The following is a 17,690-nucleotide window of genomic DNA, read 5'->3' as shown; positions in this document are numbered from 1 at the left end:
TACACAACAAATGGGAGGATACTGCGAAGTATATAGAGGAACAGAGGGACCATGGAGTGCATTACCACAGATCCCTGAAGGTAGCAGGATAAGTAGATATTCTATGCCTTGGCTAATAAAGGAAAGCAAGAGTAGGAAGGTTATACTAGAACTGTATAAAACACTAGTTAGGCCACAGCTTGAGTACTGCGTACAGTTCTGGTCACCACTTCACAGGAAAGATGTGATAGCACTAGAGAGGGTACAGAGGAGATTTATGAGGATATTGCCAGGACTGGAGAATTTTAGCTATGGAGGGAAGATTGGCTCGGCTGGAGCTGTTTTCTTTGGAACAAAGGAGGCTGAGGGGAGATTTAATTGAGGTATATAAAATTATGACGGGACTTGATAGAATGGATAGGGAGGACCTATTTCCCCTTGCTGAGGGGTCAGTGACCGGGGGGGCATAGATTTAAAGTAATTGGTAGAAGGATTAGAGGGGAGCTGAGGAGAATTCTTTTCACCCAGAGGGTGGTGGGGGTCTGGAACTCACTGCCTGAGAGGTTGGTCGAGGCAGAAACCCTCAACTCATTTAAAGAGTACTTTGATATGCACTTGAAGTGCTGTAACCTACAGGGCTACGGACCAAGTGCTGGAAAGTGGGATTAAGCTGGATAGCTCTTTTTCAGCCGGCACACATTACAGGCCGAATGACCTCCTTCTGTGCTGTAAATTTCTATGATTCTAAGTTCCACTCCAGAGACTAGGCTAACACTCCAGTGCAGTACTGAGAAGTGTTGCACTGTCGGTGGTGCCGTCTTTCGGATGAGGTGTAAAACCGAGGGTGGACCTAAAAGATCCCATGGCGCTATTCGAAGAGCAGGGGAGTTCTCCCTGGTGTCTTGGCCAATATTTAAACCTCAATGAACTAAATATTTAAACCTCGATCACTAAAACAGATCTGATGATTGTCACATTGCTGTTTGTGGGATCTTGCTGTGCACAAATTGGCTGCTGCGTTTCCTACATTACAACAGTGACTACACTTCAAAAGTACTTCATTGGCTGTAAAGCACTTTGGGATGTCTTGAGATTGTGAAAGGCGTTATTTAAATGCAAGTTATTTCTTACTTTCCTTCCTCGGGGCTGTAAGAAAATAGCAGAAATCTAAAGAAATAGGGATTGAAATTGGTCTTGGGTGAGTGTGTAAAATGGGCACTAGCATATCAGCAGCCCATCTGACACTCCGCCCAATTTTATTTTCCTTTGAAGAAAATGGAGAAGAAAATTGGGAGAGGGAGTGCAAGAAGAGCTGCCGATATGATAGCGGCCATTTTGCATTACCGGACAAGTAATATTTCATCCCCATAGAATCCAAAGACATAAAGTTCAAAGAAGTTCCATTTAATTCTGGAAGAGTTTTTGTCCAGCAGCAGGTGGTATGAGAATAAAATTTGTTGCTAAATAAGGATTCGGAGGCTTCAATAGACATTGTCACCCACAATTTTTAGAAACAAGAAACAAATAATTCCTGGTAAAAATACAAAAACTGAAGACACTGGAAATATGAAACAAAAACAGAAAGTGGGAGAAACACTCAGCAGGTTAGTTAGCATCTGTGGAGGGACAAGTTAATGAATCTGATGCAGATGCCAAGACATTAACGGAAGTTCGAGGAACAGCATCTCATCTTTCGATTAGGCACTTTACAACCTTCTGGACTCAACACTGATTTCAGTAACTCCAGATCATAACCACTGCTCCTGTTTTTTTGGACAGCAAGTGCTAGTAATGAAAACAGAAAATGCTGGAAATACTCAGCATGTCAGGCAACATCAGTGGGGAAAGAAACAGAGTTAGCGTTTCAGGTCGCAGACCTATCATCAGAACTCAGTGCTGGTGCTGGTAATGGTTCTGATGTTGCCATTTAATAGCTCCTTTAGACCCTCTTTTGTTTCTTTACCTGTCCCATTACCACCCTCTTTGCCTTGCATCATCATCCCTTTTGTCATTTAATCACTCCTGCCCTCCACCCTATCAGACACCTTCCCTTTTGTTCTTTCCTCCCTTCCCTCCCCCACTTTCCCTGACTCTGTACTTGCTTAAAAACTGTTTCATCTTCCACTTCCTCCATTTCTGATGAAGGGTCATCGACCTGAAAAGTTAACTCTGTTACTTTCTCCACAGATGCTGCCTGACTTGTTGAGTATTTGCAGTGTTTTCTGTTTTTATTTAAGACATTAACTTGTCTATTTTCACCGTAGATGCTGTTTGACCTGTTGTGTGTTTCCAGCATTTACTCTTTGTTAAAGAATAATCCTGTCCCTTATCGATTTCTCTCATCCCACCAACCCACTTTTTTCACCAAATCCCTCATTCTCTCTCTCTCTCTCTCCAGAAACATATCTAGTTGTCTCCACTTATCTGAAACACAGGTTTAAGAAAAAAATCCATGTGATTCTGGGTTTTATATTGGGTTTATAGGATAATCCTTTATCCTTACTCTTGATACAAGTTTGAGGACTAGGAAATACTGAGCCGCCTGATTAATATTCTTAATTTATTGCATAATTGATACAACCCATTACATGCAGTGCCCATGATCCTGGTAGCAAAAGCAACTCACGTGCAACGGACTCATCAGGTGTTGTAAGCACATCGTCTTGACTGGTCATGCAAGCCCTAAACAAGACTAGGTAGAAGTCCCTCAGGAACCTAGGTGCACCGTATCTTCATAGAGTTAATTACATTTTCCTAATGTGACACCATTACATCAGCATGTCCTATCTCTGTCTGATGAATACGTTAATGTATTCTGCCTATGATAGCACCACGTTGAGTAACGTTCCTTCAGCACACCATCGATCTCTGTTCATCGTTCGTTCTGCATGAGTAACCACGTCTGTCAGACATAGCCTTCGCTTTCTTATCTCGTCCAGATATATTTCACAGCTAGCTCAATTCATGCCTCACATTTCCTTTTCAATACCAGACTATCTGGCACCATGCCCGTTCGTTAACATTCCTTTCCCATCTCTTCCTACAGACTATTATCAAGTCCTGCCTGTCCCAACCTTCAGCCACTGACCTCATCCTGATTAACCACCACAATTACTACAGAGTAAGTTTAATATGTATATATATTTATTTATATGGCTAGATACCTGACGTGCCTACTGTTATATTTTATATTTAGGGACATGGAATATAAAAGGAAGTGATGCTGAACTTGTACAAGACATTGGTTAAACCCAGTTGATAAGTCCAAGCTCAAACCTTGCCTCAATGTATAGTGCAGAAACCCAAAATCATCTTAGTTTCTCACTTCTCTCCCCTGCTTTTCAAGGGCAATAATATCCTTATTAGAATTGAGTGACAAGAACAACACACAGTACTCTGTGTGGAATCTAGCTAATGCCTTCTATAGCTACACAAGGATTCTTATGGCTCACACCCTTATTCCTCTGCTAACGTAACCCAGTACCTTTGTCACCTTTTTTTCCTTGTAATCATGCATTAAGCTGATGATTTTATAGATTTATCCCTCATTGAGAAAAATCTTCAGCACATTCTCCCCCGGCTTCTTGCTCCCATTACTAATTATTTTACACTTGGCCATCTTGCACTGAATCTGCCACCTATTGGCCCATCTTGCTTAATAAATAGTAGCTTTGTGACTGTAGATGTGGCCCAGTGCAACAATTAACACATTCACAAGTGCTGGAATAAAAGGAAAAGCACAGCAAGAAGTTTTACACCTAAAATCCTATTTTCAAGGTTACAATCCATAGAATTCCTCAGCAACACTCTGAATTACTTTGATAAACTTGTAGTAATGATATCCCAAATGTCAATTTTTACACAAAAACCACCCTATAAAATTACAGTATACATTTCATTAAACAAATAGTAAGGAATTACTTCAATTTCTTAGAGTTCAAAATATAGGTATGAACTGTTCACGTTTTGCTATCTTTTGAATAGACATTGCCTTATAATTGCTCCTTGTTATCCAATATTCTCTATAGCTTTGCAAGGTGAGCTACCATAAATTCCACTGTGTTGTCAAACCTGAGCAAAGTGGCATTTTCAAGGCTCCACAGGTGCCAGCAGCCTGGCATTGCCTTGATCTTTCTTCCTGACACTGAGCACAGCATTTAATTGGTTGGTCGCAGCAGAGTCCAGTCCTAATCATGTTCAATGTGAAAACTGTGCATTTTTCAGCAGGCATGACAGTAGTGATCAGGAGTTGGCGCTCAGATTAGTTTAGCCCCATCCAAACTCAGAGATACTGAGGACAACTAACAGTGCCACCAACACCCACTGGTTCCCCAGCTGGCATCATCTAACTCAACACAGATCGATCCTGGTTCCCTCTTGGTCTGCATGGTTGAGTCGCACTCCATAAAGCACATTTACCCGCTGAGAGACTGAGGGAGCATCTTGCTGAGCAATAAGGCAGCAGGAAATTCTCTTGTGCTCGCTGACCTACATTGACTCCCGGTCCACCAATGCCTCGATTTTAAAACTCTCATTCTGGTGTTCAAATCCCTCCATGGCCTCGCCCCTCCCTATCTCTGTAACCTCCTCCAGCCCATTAACCCTCCGAGAACTCTACGTTCCTCCAACTTTGGTCTCTTGCCAATTCCCCCACTTCCTTTGCCCCACCGTTGCGGTCGGTGCCTTAAGCCATCTAGACCCTTAGTTCTGGAATTTCCTCCTAAAACCTCTTCGCCCCTTTACCTCTCTCTCTCCTCCTTTAACACTCTGCTTAAACCATACCTCTTTGACCAAGCATTTGGTCACCTGTTCTAATGTCTCCTTCTTTGGCTCTGTGTCAATTGTTACCCAATTTACGCTCCCGTGAAGTGCCTTGGGACGTTTTACTATGTTAAAGGCGCAAGTTCTTGTTGTAAAACATTGATTGCACCACAAACATAAATTGCAAGTTCTGGTCACAAGTCATCAAAACCTAAATGAAGGTATGACTTATACTCCATACTTTATGGTACTATAAAAAAGGAGTGGAGAAAATGAAGCCTGTTTTTCCAGCTGTATCTCAGTGTCTAGCACCAAAGTTATGTTGGAAAATCGAAGGCCTGCAGCAGCTGCTAGTTGAAATATTTTGTTAAGAGACAAAAATAACTTCATCAGCTAGACAGGCTAATAACACGTGCCATTGTGGTTTATTGCAAGGATGTTTTAAGACGCAATAGGTCCATACTTACACAACAACAGATTACTTTAAGTGCCCATCTGGCTTAAGAATGTTTTCTATGATAGGACTGATGGATAAGAATCATATGCACACCCAACAGTCCAGATTACAGTGAACATTTTTTCTAATTTTATATCAGACAGTGAGAAATGTCTGTGCACTTACAGCATGCACTGTATTTTTCACATCAAAAAATATACATGCAGAAAAGACAAAATAAAACTTTAGGCAGTAACTTGGATTAAAAATTCAATCAAATCCTCCAATGACAAAAAGCAAGACAAAAATTCAAGGACCAATAAGGTTTTTAACAGAAGCATTATGCAGAGAAATGTACCCGATCTACATTTCCGTTGCCTGGATCGTGAACCTAAAGTACTGTAAAATAGGTGTAATTTCCATAACAAGAGTTCTTCAAATAAAGGACACCAATACATTTTCACACGAAGACAGAATCACAGAGCAAGAAACAATACAGTCATAGAACCAGGATGCATAGGACTGTAGGCGGGGTGCCTCTACCTGTTTACTCACGTTTAGATTCTGTGTCTGGTAGCCATTGAATCAGATTTAACATTTTATTAATTCAGATTTGATGACTGTCATTTGATATGAATTTTGCTATTTTATTTAGGACAGTCCGTCTGATTTTAAATTTAGTGTTGCCCTTCTCCTCAGTGGGGGCGGTGCTTACAGCATTCTGGTGGGATTGGACCTTGCCCAATCTGTGCAAAGCAGGGATAACTTATATCTATGTAGCCCTTGGCGACGTCAAATCTCCCTGAAACGCTTTACAGCCAATGAATTACTGTTGAAGTGCTGTCACTGTTGTTTCGTAGGGAAACGCAGCAGCCAATTTGTACATGCTGACATAAATAAACAGATAATCTGTTTGGTGGTGTTGGTTAATGGATAAACGTTGGTCAGGACTATCAGGAGAGCTTTGCTGCTCTTCTTCGAATATTGCAATGGGATTCTTTACATCCACCTGAGCAGCAGACAGTGTCTCAGTTTAAAATCTTATCCAAAATACAGAATCCTTATCAATGCAACAAGCCCTCCGTACTGCATTGTCAGCCTAGATTATGTGCTTAAGTGTTAAATAGTGCTTGAACCCTCAATCTTCTGAGGCAGGGGTGCTATCCCTGAGCCAAACAGACGCTTCAAATGTTTTTTAATAATTGGAGTATTTCACTCTCAATTGCACATGGTGGTATTGTGTGATTGTCTGTATTGGTACCTTTAATAACATCTTGGGAATCAGCCAGATCCACAATAAAAGCCAAGTTTTAGTATGTGGGGCACACTCCAATATTGTCACTTCTTTGGTGGTTGGCAAAAGAGAAAAAAAAAGACTACATCACGTTGAAGAATGGATCCTAATGTCTTCATTCAGGAGTATCCAAGTAGCCCAGATTATTGACTTTATGGGTCATATTCTGCCTTTTTCTGTACTCTAATATTTTTCTTCTTCCAGAGCTTATCTAATTCCTTCTTGAATGTTGTGATTCACTTGGCTTGAACAACCGATTTAAAATAATTTATGAATCACACCTGCAAAAAATGAGCTCTCTTGGGATACTGATCAATATCAAACATATCATAACCTTTAAACCTGATTATTACAGTATAATTCCTTTACAACTGAATGTAACTATAATTCTGTTTTATAAGCAGATTAGTACAGCAAGCAATAAAGAAAAATGAAATGAAACTTTGAGGTGATGTATTTTGGGATTTTTATCTGAGTGCTAAATACATGAGCAATGCCGGTTTTATTGGATTAGGAGTAATTGTGAAGGTTTCCAATTTTTCCTCTACCTTTGGAAGTCTTTCAACACCTGTTATGAACTCTTTATAGTTCCACTGTCAGATATTGCTGGAGGTATAGGAACGATGCATGATGATCAAACCGCAACTTTAATACGTAGCAGAGCTATCAACGTTGGATGAATCGCAGGTTTGAGATTTCCAGTCGCGAGCCGTATACCTGATTTGTTCCAAGAGTATAACCATAGTAAAACTGGTGTCTCCCACTGGAGCCTGAGGAGCAGCAATAATAGAATACAAGAGAAAAATGTCTCTCTGTTTTTTCTCTTGTTGCAGCCTGTTTGGCAGTGGAGCTCATCAGTGCTTTCTCCTGTTGAAAGCAAGAGAGCATTATGGAGGCAGGGCTAAACCAGCATCCAGAGAAGTAGTGACAGTCATCTATTAAAACTATAGGGACTATTGAAAAATGCACAAAGTATGAGATTGCAATCCCAAGATGGGAGACTATAATCTCAAGAGCGAGTCTCCTGCCAAATGCAGGAGATCTGGAACTCCTACTAACATAGATTCATACATCATAGAAAGAGGCCATTCAGCCCATTGTGCCTGTGCTGGCTCTTTGAAAGAGCTATCAAATTACTCCTACTCCCCCATGTCACGGTAACCTGGTTGAATTTGTTGAGGAAACTACTAGGTTGGTGAATGTAGGTAATCCGATTGACATTGTCTATCTTTTACTACACCATTAAAATAAAGCTTTATGCAATACATCATACCTTCTACCCACCTTGAAATAAAGGCTAACATTCCATTAGCCCTTTTGATTATTTTCTGGATATGTCCACTACTCCTTAAGTGATTTCTGTACATGGACCCCTAAATCTCTCTTCTCCTCCACAGTTCCTAGCTTCTTGCCATTTAGAAAATACTCTGATCGAACTTTCATAGGTCCAAAGTGGACGACCTCACACTTCTCGAGACTGAATTCCATCTGCCACAAATTTGTGGCTACAATAGCGGGGCAGAGGTGGGATGCTCTGCGACAAGTGGCTCACCACCTGACTTTACAAAGTCTCTCCACCATCTACAAGGCTCAAGTCAGGAGTGTTGATGAAATACTCACCTGGTTGGTTCCAGCTGCAACACACTTATCCATAACAGAGCAGATTGGTTAATCGGAGACCCTGCTACTGGGCTCAATATCCACTCGCTCCACCTCTGGCTGCGGTATGTACAGGGCAACAGCAGCAATTCACCAAATTTATTTCGACAACACTTCCCTCCCCTGCAAACTCCAGCACCAAAAAGGAAAAGAGCAGTAATATCGTGGAAACACCGTCACCTCCAAATCACACACCATTCTAGGATTGCCATCTCTGGTTGAACATATTCCAGGAGGTTTCATCACATGACCTCCCACCTCCAACCGCCCCTCCCCACTCCGCCATTGGTCATCCAACATGTCCCTCCTCGCAGCGTACCACCTTCCTACGCCAACTGGAAAGCCAACAGACTCTTTGTTACCTAATTGGATAATCAAACAGTGGGAGCTGAGCGAGAGCAGAGAACCTCCTTCACTTGCAGTTGAGATGAACTCGCACAGGCAGAAATTTGAATGAGTGACATCACAGGGCAGCGGGTAGGTAATTGCTATACCTACTATGATAGCCGATATTTTTATAGCTGATTAAAAAAATCCTCATTTTCTTTTAATGGCCCTATGATTTTCTCCTGGGTTTTTACTCGCAGCCGTGTCCTGGAGATTAATCTTTAATTCCTAGAGACTCCAAGAGAATCCAGGAGGGTTGGCAACCCTACACCATCCTGACTCGGATATATATCACAGTACCCTGATCATCGCTGGGTCAATATCCTGAAATTCCCGACCTTAAACCATTGTGGCAGCACCATCAGCACAAGGACTGCAGTGGTTCAAGAAGGCGGCCCACCACCACCACCTATTCAGATCAACTAGGGATGGGCAATAAATCCAGCCTTGCTAACATCTCCCACATCCTGAGAACAAATAAAAAAAATGTACCATCTCTTTACTGCTCTCAGGAACAAAAATATCTGTCTTCCTCCTTTCCCCCTCCTCACCTTCTAAATACAGAGGCTGAAGCTAACTGTGTGCCATTGCAAACAATTAGACAATGTTCGTTACCTCTGCAACTTCCCTTTTTATGATGAGTTGCAGTCCTTTAAGAGCTGCTCCCACACCATATCTAACAATCCCCAGCTAAACTCACAGAAAAAGCTGTTTCTGTGCCAAAAGACAATCCAAAATAGGGGGCAGGCTTATATTGCAAAACTTACAATGGCCTTCATCTGTGCGATAACGACCCATGGGCATACAACAACTTGCATTTATATAGTGCCTTTAATGTAGTAAAATGTCCCAAGGTGCTTCACAGGAACGATTCTCAAACAAAAGTTGACACCTATTCACATAAGGAGATATTAGGACAGGTGACCAAAAGCTTGGTCAAAGAGGTAGGTTTTAAGGAGTGTCTTAAAGAAGGAGAGAGGTAGAAAGAAATGGAGAGGTTTAGGGAGGGAATTCCAGAGCTTAGGATCTAGGTAGCTGACGGCACGGCCGCCAATGGCTGAGCGATTAAAATCGGGGATGCACAAGAGGCAAGAATTGGAGGACCGCAGAGATCTCAGAGGGTTGTAGGGCTGGAGGAGGTTACAGAGATAGAGAGGGGCGAGGCCATGGAGGGATTTGAAAACAAGGATGACAATTTTAAAATCGAGGCGTGCCCCAATCGGGAGCCAATGTAGGTCAGCGAGCACAGGAGTGATGGGTGAACGGGACTTGGTGCTAGTTAGGATACAGGCAGCAAAATTTTTGATGAGCTCATGCTTATGGGGCTAATGTCTCTGAGTGTTTTATCGGACAGAGAGGTAGATACCAAGCAGCAATTTGTGACGGGGAGAAAGAGACCTAAATGTAATAAACTGGATAGCCAGGTGGTGAAGGATAGAATACTACAGCTTGTTGTTTCGAAGCCTTTATTCACAGAGATTTACATTGCACCAACACCACACCCTAGAACAGCTCCTTCACAAATGGATACAAGAGTGTTCCCAATTGATACGCACCACCTGAATACAATTAACATTAATTGATATAAATCACATGGATACAATTGACACTAAAGCTCAGGAATAAGCTGCAGTCTACTGAAATTAATCTACTTCAAGCAATATTTTTCTTCAACAACTACTATTTTAAGTCCAATTTCTTTTCCTCACATTATCTCATCTTGTAAAGTAAATTTCTGATGCCCCAAACCCTTCTGTTCCTTCAGTGCTTGGCTTCTGCAGTCAGGAGCTGAACAGCTCTTTCAGAGGGCCCCCAAACTCCTTGAGCTGGCCATGAATGTGCTCTTGACCCTGAACTTCCATGGGCTGGTGGGGAGGATGGGTTCTCCCGATTTCCTGCTTTAACTTTGGCAGGAGATCAGCGGAACCTCTGGAAAATATGCTGAAAATGGCCATTTACGCCATTTCTCCAGGGGCACTGCCAATCATCCGCCAAAGTTACGGCGGGAAATTGGGATAATCTCTGCAGCAATTGAGGGCCTTCAGCGAAATGATTCTGCGCTATTTCAATCTAAATCCTGGTGGGAACAGCATTCAGCATAAAACTGTCCATAGCTCAGTACAAATTGCCTTATCTCAAGACAAGAAATAACAATGGCTGAATTGGGAAATGGAAAATTCGCCCTGAAGGTTGGAGTTAGGGCAGGGTGTTAGCACAGAGAAGAAGGAGCTTTATTCTGCATCTAGTTACACCAATTCTGGCTTAGGAGTGCTTGATGCTAATACTGGCTGCCAAGCATAATACTGTACTGCATTCCCCAACACCAACATCACTCACTTTCTTGACTAAAAGGTCCAAAAAAAAATGCAGGAGCTGCAAGTTGGAGTCTCAGTGCATTGTGACATACAGTGTATTTACATTTCAACTGTAGTGTTGGTATGAAGAAGTTTAATTTCATATTGACAGTACAGTTATAGTGTAAATGCAGCCTGAATCTGGAATGAGAGTCTGACTGACACCGGAACAAAGCAGAGTGAGACCGTCCAGAAGGGAGTCTCATTCTACTTTGCTTCAGTTTCGGCAGATGCTAACCCTGTGCTGTAAATGCACCTGTAGTGGCGAAATGTACATTCATTCCTATGATCCTCCACATAGTGAATTACCAACATTAATTGTACCAGTGTGAGAAGCCAAGCATTTTCACAAAGATGGGAAGAGAAAATTAAAATCAGAGGAGGAAAATCACCCAGGCTGATTTTTTTTTGGTGCCTCCCAGATGTAATGGCACACGAGTAGGTCACCTAGTCATGTCCTTCACCTGCAGATGCTGCTTGCTGTGTGAAAATACAAGAAAAGGAAAGAGGACAAAGTACCCTTAAAAATAAATAAGAGGCTGAATGATAGAGTCATAAATTTATGGCAGAAGAAATCAGCCAAAAATCTGAAAATGCTCATTATGACAAGCTGGAACTAGAATTTGAAAAATTATAATACTCAAATGATCAAACAGACAACCATCTCTAGGAACTTATTTTAAATCTGCAGTCACCAGCATGGCATGGGGAGCAGCAGTTATGTTGATTGTTCAATTAGAAATGACTAATAAAAAAAAATCATATGCATGAAGCTTGAGGAAGCAAGTTCAATCATTATGACCCTTTCCTGTAGGATTTGTGCAAGCTAAAAAAACCCTGCATTGTCAGAAGTGGTGTGTCATACTGAAGGCCCCAGAAGGGCTGGAATGGATTAGCAGAATCACACGCAGTAAGGTGGGATCTTATCCTGTTATAGTGACAATTGTCGCAGAAAAGGGTACACCTGACAAAAGTCAGTTTTTCATCGCGATAAAAGAAAAAAAGGATACCCCATCTCTTTTACTTTGCTTGCCAAAACGTAAGGAATGCTGTTCTGGTAATTGCTGCAGTGTTTTTTTGCTGCCTAAAAGCTGATTTTAGTAAACTGTTGACAGCAGTGCTGGCAGCTGACAAGGCTCCATTACCAGTTCATTTCAATGCAGAAATGAAGCAGCAACTCAACAGACCAAATCTATTGGTCTGTGTTTTCTTGGATGTGTCGAGTAGTAACTAAATTTTGCTCCATTAACAATGATTACAGTTTGCTCTTGGCTCTCAGTGTTTGGTAGGACTATGTTCATGTCATGCCAGATTCTTTCTTAACCTATCCCATTCTTTCTCGAAATTTTGTTCTCTTACCTTCAAGATGAGTCCGTATAGCAATCGACCCTTATAAGTGCATCACAAAAGTTAATTCTGACACCAAATATCTTCCCGTCACATTTGGGCAGCTGTTGCTTGGTCACTAAGTTCTACCTCTCTGGTGACTGCTGACTGCTCTTCTGTTCTTTGACCTGGACTTCAGACAGACTTGTTTCGCAACACAGGCACACGCCATTCCTCCTCACTGCCTGATACAATTTCATATAATTAATATATTAATTATTACAAAATTAATATATAATTATACATTCCACGAGTTGCCAGAGGGGTAAAAATGAACTACTATTAAAAACTGGTAGCAGATATGCAAAGATACGCAGATGTTAATATTAATCACTTAATAAAGCACAGGGTGATTGTTAATTGAAAGGACTGACGAGGAATGAAAGATTCACCTTCTCCCCACCATAAAAACAGCTACATGTTGGTGCTATTGCAACATACCCAGTGCCAGAAGTTATTTGAATAATCTCCAGATTTTTGCAAGTTCTTTTAAATTTTTACTACCATTTGTATTGAATTCTCAACACAATAATACCCATTTGAAAAAGCAGGCAAATAATAATGTTGCCAAATTTCTGTCTATTCCATCAATTGCTAGAAAATACAGATTTAACAGGTATCATCTTAAAGCCTGTTCAGCATTTACAAGATTCAAGTCAGGAGTGTGATGAAACACTCACATTCGCCTGGATGGGTGCCACTGCAGTAACATTCTCGAAGCTCAACACCATCCAGTACAGATCAGTCCACTTGATCAGTGGCCCTGCCACCGGAGCACTGGCAGCAACTCACCAGGCTTACTTCAACAGCACCTCCCAGCCTCACAACCTCTGCCAATGAAAGACAAGAGCAACAAGATCATGGTAACACCATCGCATCCAAGTTCCTCTCTAAGTCACAAACCATCCTGACTTGGACGTACATAGTCATCCCTTCATCGTCGCTGGGATAAAATCCTGGAATTCACTCCCTAACATCATTGTGCAAGCACCATCAGCACAAGGACTGCAGCGGTCCAAGGAAAAAGGCCATCACCACCGTCTCAGGAGAACTCAAGATGACCAATAAATGTAGTTTTTCCAGCTTTACCCACATTCCATGGAGCAAATAAAAGAAAGACTTCAAGACATTGAAAATTACTGTGAATGATGTTACAGTTCAAATGCTTGATGAATTTGTGTCAAATTTGTCTCTGCTATTTTAACTGATGCGCTCACCCATTTAATTTCATTGGGCTAATGACGCCATTAAAATGGTGGAGGCTTGCATGACATTCACCATCAAAACAGGGAAAAAGGATGCCAGAAGTGATTTTCCCCTTAGTTTTAATGAAAATTTAAAAAAAAACTCCTGAAGAAGTTCACATTGCAGCAGAAATAATAGTCATGCATGATAAAACCCAGCATGGCAGGACAGAACATCTGCAAAAAAATAGAACGTACAGCATAGAAACAGGCCATTCGGTCCAACTGGTCTGTGCCAGTGGTTATGCTGCATGTGAGCCTCCTCCCACCCTACTTCATCTCACCCTATTTGCATATCCTTCTAAAACTTGTTGCTTGCAGATATAGTTTTCTTGTTTTCGTTTGGTTAATATCTACGTTTCATTAAGTTTTTTGTGGCAGTGTTTAGCAATCCCGGCACCTCAGGAAAGGCAGGAGAAAATGGCAAATTGCCAGAATACCAACATGGCAGCATGCCAAAACATTGAAGAGAAGCTGAGCCAAGCAAAAAATTACCCCTTAACCTAGTATTAGGGCCATTACAATCAGGTCATCCAAGTGGATACAAATTTAAATTCCCAACTAAGAAGCAACAATCAAGTTTTCTGGTGGTATACTCTGGGTTTAAAAAAAAGACTTCTGCAGCACCTGCTTCAGCTGTAACTGAAATGTCATATAGCAGTTAAATACCTTTTGAGTTGACGTTAGATTATGGTTTGGTACAGTCTTGGTCAATCAGAAAATCTTTTTTTGCTGATTATCTACAATCTACAGTTATTTTTCATTCCAGGGGTTTGAAAAATGACAACATGTAATTCTGATGTTTATTTTGCTACATAGGCTGGTTTTAAGTATCAAGCGAAAGATGTGTTCAATAGAAATAATGTAATTAAAAATTTGCTTGAACTCCTCTGCTCTACTTCGAAATAGTGCCATGAGATCTTTTAGGTCCACCTGAGAGGGTAGTCGGGGCCTCGGTTTAACATTTCATCTGAAAGAGGGCACCTCCGACAGGGCAGCACTCCCTCAGTACCGCACTGAAGTGTCAGATTATGTGCTCAAGCCTCTGGAGTGGGTCTTTAACTCACAACCTTCTGACTCAGATGCAAGAGTGCTACCACTGAGCCACGGCTGACACCTATGTGTATGAAACACTGATCTTGTGATAATATCTTAGATCATCAATTATATCTGAAATAACACTATCAGTAAAAACAGTAGCGTAAAACCAAGTGATACAGCAAGACGTGTTAAACCAATTTCTAATGGATATGATATTGGCTGTCATCATTTTGTAGTTAAAAAAATTCAGGGCTTAAAAGTGGTATGAGAAAAAAACAAAATTCCCGACATTTTCAAAGGCATTTTCTCCAATAACAACAACTTGCATTTATATCGCACCTTTAATGTAGTAAAACATCCCAAGGTGCTTCACATCAAATAATTATAACATTCACATGCTAACTGTGTATTGATTTCTCGTTCACCAACTGTATCTGAAATTACCCTGAAGATAATCTGCACTTAAATTCTAATATAATCAAGAAGATGTTAATTGTCTTCCCAAAGCTCATTTTCTTCAACACTTGGGCAGGAATGGTTGCCCTTTTTAAAAATGGACTTCAAAGCTTCAAATATTCTTTACATCAAAGCTTTGAAGCTTGTCTGCAATTATTGCACTTGGGGCACTCTGTTCCTTTGTTTCTATTAATCAAATGTAAAGTTGTAGACTATAGACAAGAAAGTGTCTATTGAAGATGTTAATGGCTGTAATTGTGGGAAAGACTGCAATCACTTAATACAAGCCCTGTACAGTGTTGAGTTATAGGGTTGGATTCAAGTTCTTTTTTCAGTGTCCTTCAAAGCACAGGACAACACTGTTGGAACTCTGTGACGAGTATGCTGAGCTGAATCAGGATAGCAGGAGGAGTGCTATAACTCGGCACAGCGCTCCCGGATTGAGGGGAGGGGAAAAATAAGATCAGCCAGGATTCCTGCTCGTGGTCGCTATCCAGTGACTTCTGCTAGAATTGCAAGTGCACCCGAGAGTTGACTAGGAAAGGATCAGGTTTGGCTGTGGTGCAATCAAGACTCACACATGAATAAATGGCCACTTGGGAAAGGTACAAGACCTGGAACCGAACCCCAGCAAGCAGTTGAGGCCTTGAGAGGAGGTGGGAAAGGCAGGAACTCAGAGGGAAAAATTTAGGTATTTAAAAAAGTGGATTTGTAATGCTGGAAGGAATATTCGTTATAATTCTCAAAATTATCTTTGTGAGTGAAATAAGACAGCTTTACACAGCCCAACAGTATTTTTCATACATGTCACATCAACTAAACAATAATAATAATTCTTGCCCTACTTCTAAAATGTTTTTCAAATCTACACACACTTCCTAAGAGACCTAATAGGCAACCCAATTCCAGGACTTGCCAATTGCCAACAGCGCTGTATAAACTGTCATGAGTAGCCAGGGTGAGTTACTCACCACTCTTCCCTTTTGGGATGGTGGGGAGAAGGAAAAGAAAATCTGTATTTTGTTTAATTGCCTCATTTTGATATGTGAATTGGGAACTTGCTGTTTGAAGAGATTGTGGGCAGGAACCGATTTCTATGCAAGTTTATTCAGCAGGATGAGGATTACATTTAAAAACAGTTAAAAGGAATGGCAAAACATTTATATAGTGTTAAATGTTGTGCACCATTCCAGGCCAAGAGGTGCAGACAACTACAAAGAGCTCTTGTCAGACTGTACCTTGAGTACTGTGCCAGTTCTTGCCACTGAGACACAAGGGAGACATTCTATCATTGGAGGCAGTGCGGAGATGAGCCTCGAGGTTTATTTTTAAGGTTTGAGTTATGAGGAATGACCGGATAAACTTGAGCTCATCAACCATGAAAGGAGATGGTCTTATAAAGGTATTTGATAGTGCATGATGTAGAAAAAGTAAATCCAGAAAGCTACTTTAAATTACATTGTCGGAGTAAGACAAGGGACACAGATTCAAGGCAAATTTAGAATTGATAACAGGAAATTCCCAGATAAAATCATGGAGCCAAAAACCCCAGAATCTGTTGGGTACTACGAGACGTTTGGTGTGTGGGTGCGTGTGTGTGTGTACTACTGCGTCTTTCTGTTTGGATGGAATAGATGGGCTGAATGGCTTTCCTCATCCTTAACAATCATGTGTTCTTGTGGCCTATCCACTAGAGCTACGGTGATAGCTTACAAATGACTTTTTAAACGACATCACTATAATTGTACCGGTCCCCCATGCAGCTTGGACAATGACCTATGTATTGAAAAGGTGTATTTTGATAGTTTTCTCTTGTAAGCTATTCATTGGCCTTCAATTTTCATAGCTACAAGCCTGCAGATTGAACATGATGCCCCCAAGATGCGATTAACCTATATTTCGGCTTACACTGCTATTTTTGAGCAACCAACAATATTTCACAGCTGTGTAGTAGTCTAAGACCACAAAAGGTGCCACGTGAATCACCCCTGGGTATATTTCTGTACTAGTCACAGCTCCGTGGTACTCTAGGAATAAAGAACACAAATTGATGCTCTTCAGGAAGTATTTTAAAAGATACAATGTCCCACAATGTTAAAATGGACTTTGAACAAGGAATGCAGTGGTATAACACATTGACAAATCTAAGTACTGAACCACAGTGTGTTGGAACTGGGAGATGTGATTCTGCACAAGATAAGCCAGACAGAGTGTTAAGATAGGGGGAGAAAAGACTAGAAAATAGACATGGTTGAGAATGGGAAAACGATGACTTATGCACGTGGCTCACAAGTAATGTTTGTTCTGCAAATCCCCAATGGAACAGTCTTTATTTGTGCTTACATTTCTCATTCAACTGGGTTCAACCACTTGCATTTTGAAGTGGAGATGCCGGTGATGGACTGGGGTTGACAATTGTAAACAATTTTACAACACCAAGTTATAGTCCAGCAATTTTATTTTAAATTCACAAGCTTTCGGAGATTTCCTCCTTCCTCAGGCAAATGCCTGAGGAAGGAGGAAATCTCCGAAAGCTTGTGAATTTAAAATAAAATTGCTGGACTATAACTTGGTGTTGTAAAATTGTTTACAATTGCATTTTGAAGACCTGGTGGTTTCAAAAGGTCTGTTCTCAATCGGTTGAAAAATTCTAAACTCCACCTGTAGCTTAAGTTTGGAGAGTGGCTTTTTGT

At 41.0% G+C, this 17,690-nt stretch overlaps 1 protein-coding gene across 4 annotated transcripts in view; it reads right to left on the bottom strand.

Annotated features, from left to right (window-relative positions):
- The window catches only part of tango2 (transport and golgi organization 2 homolog (Drosophila)), a 110,039-nt gene that overhangs the window by 73,928 nt on the left and 18,421 nt on the right, over nt 1–17,690 (bottom strand). Inside the window, exon 1 of one of the 4 annotated variants that reach the window (XM_068006124.1) lies at nt 12,230–12,359. The exons of the other annotated variants lie outside the window; for them this stretch is intronic. The gene's annotated coding sequence lies outside the window, so the exon portion shown is untranslated. Of the gene's footprint in view, nt 1–12,229; nt 12,360–17,690 lie in introns of those variants that run through there. 4 annotated transcript variants of the gene reach the window in all.

This window comes from Heptranchias perlo, chromosome 25 (assembly GCF_035084215.1).
Source record: "Heptranchias perlo isolate sHepPer1 chromosome 25, sHepPer1.hap1, whole genome shotgun sequence".
Taxonomy (NCBI): Eukaryota; Metazoa; Chordata; class Chondrichthyes; order Hexanchiformes; family Hexanchidae; genus Heptranchias; species Heptranchias perlo.
This window is presented reverse-complemented; position numbering and strand designations above follow the sequence as displayed.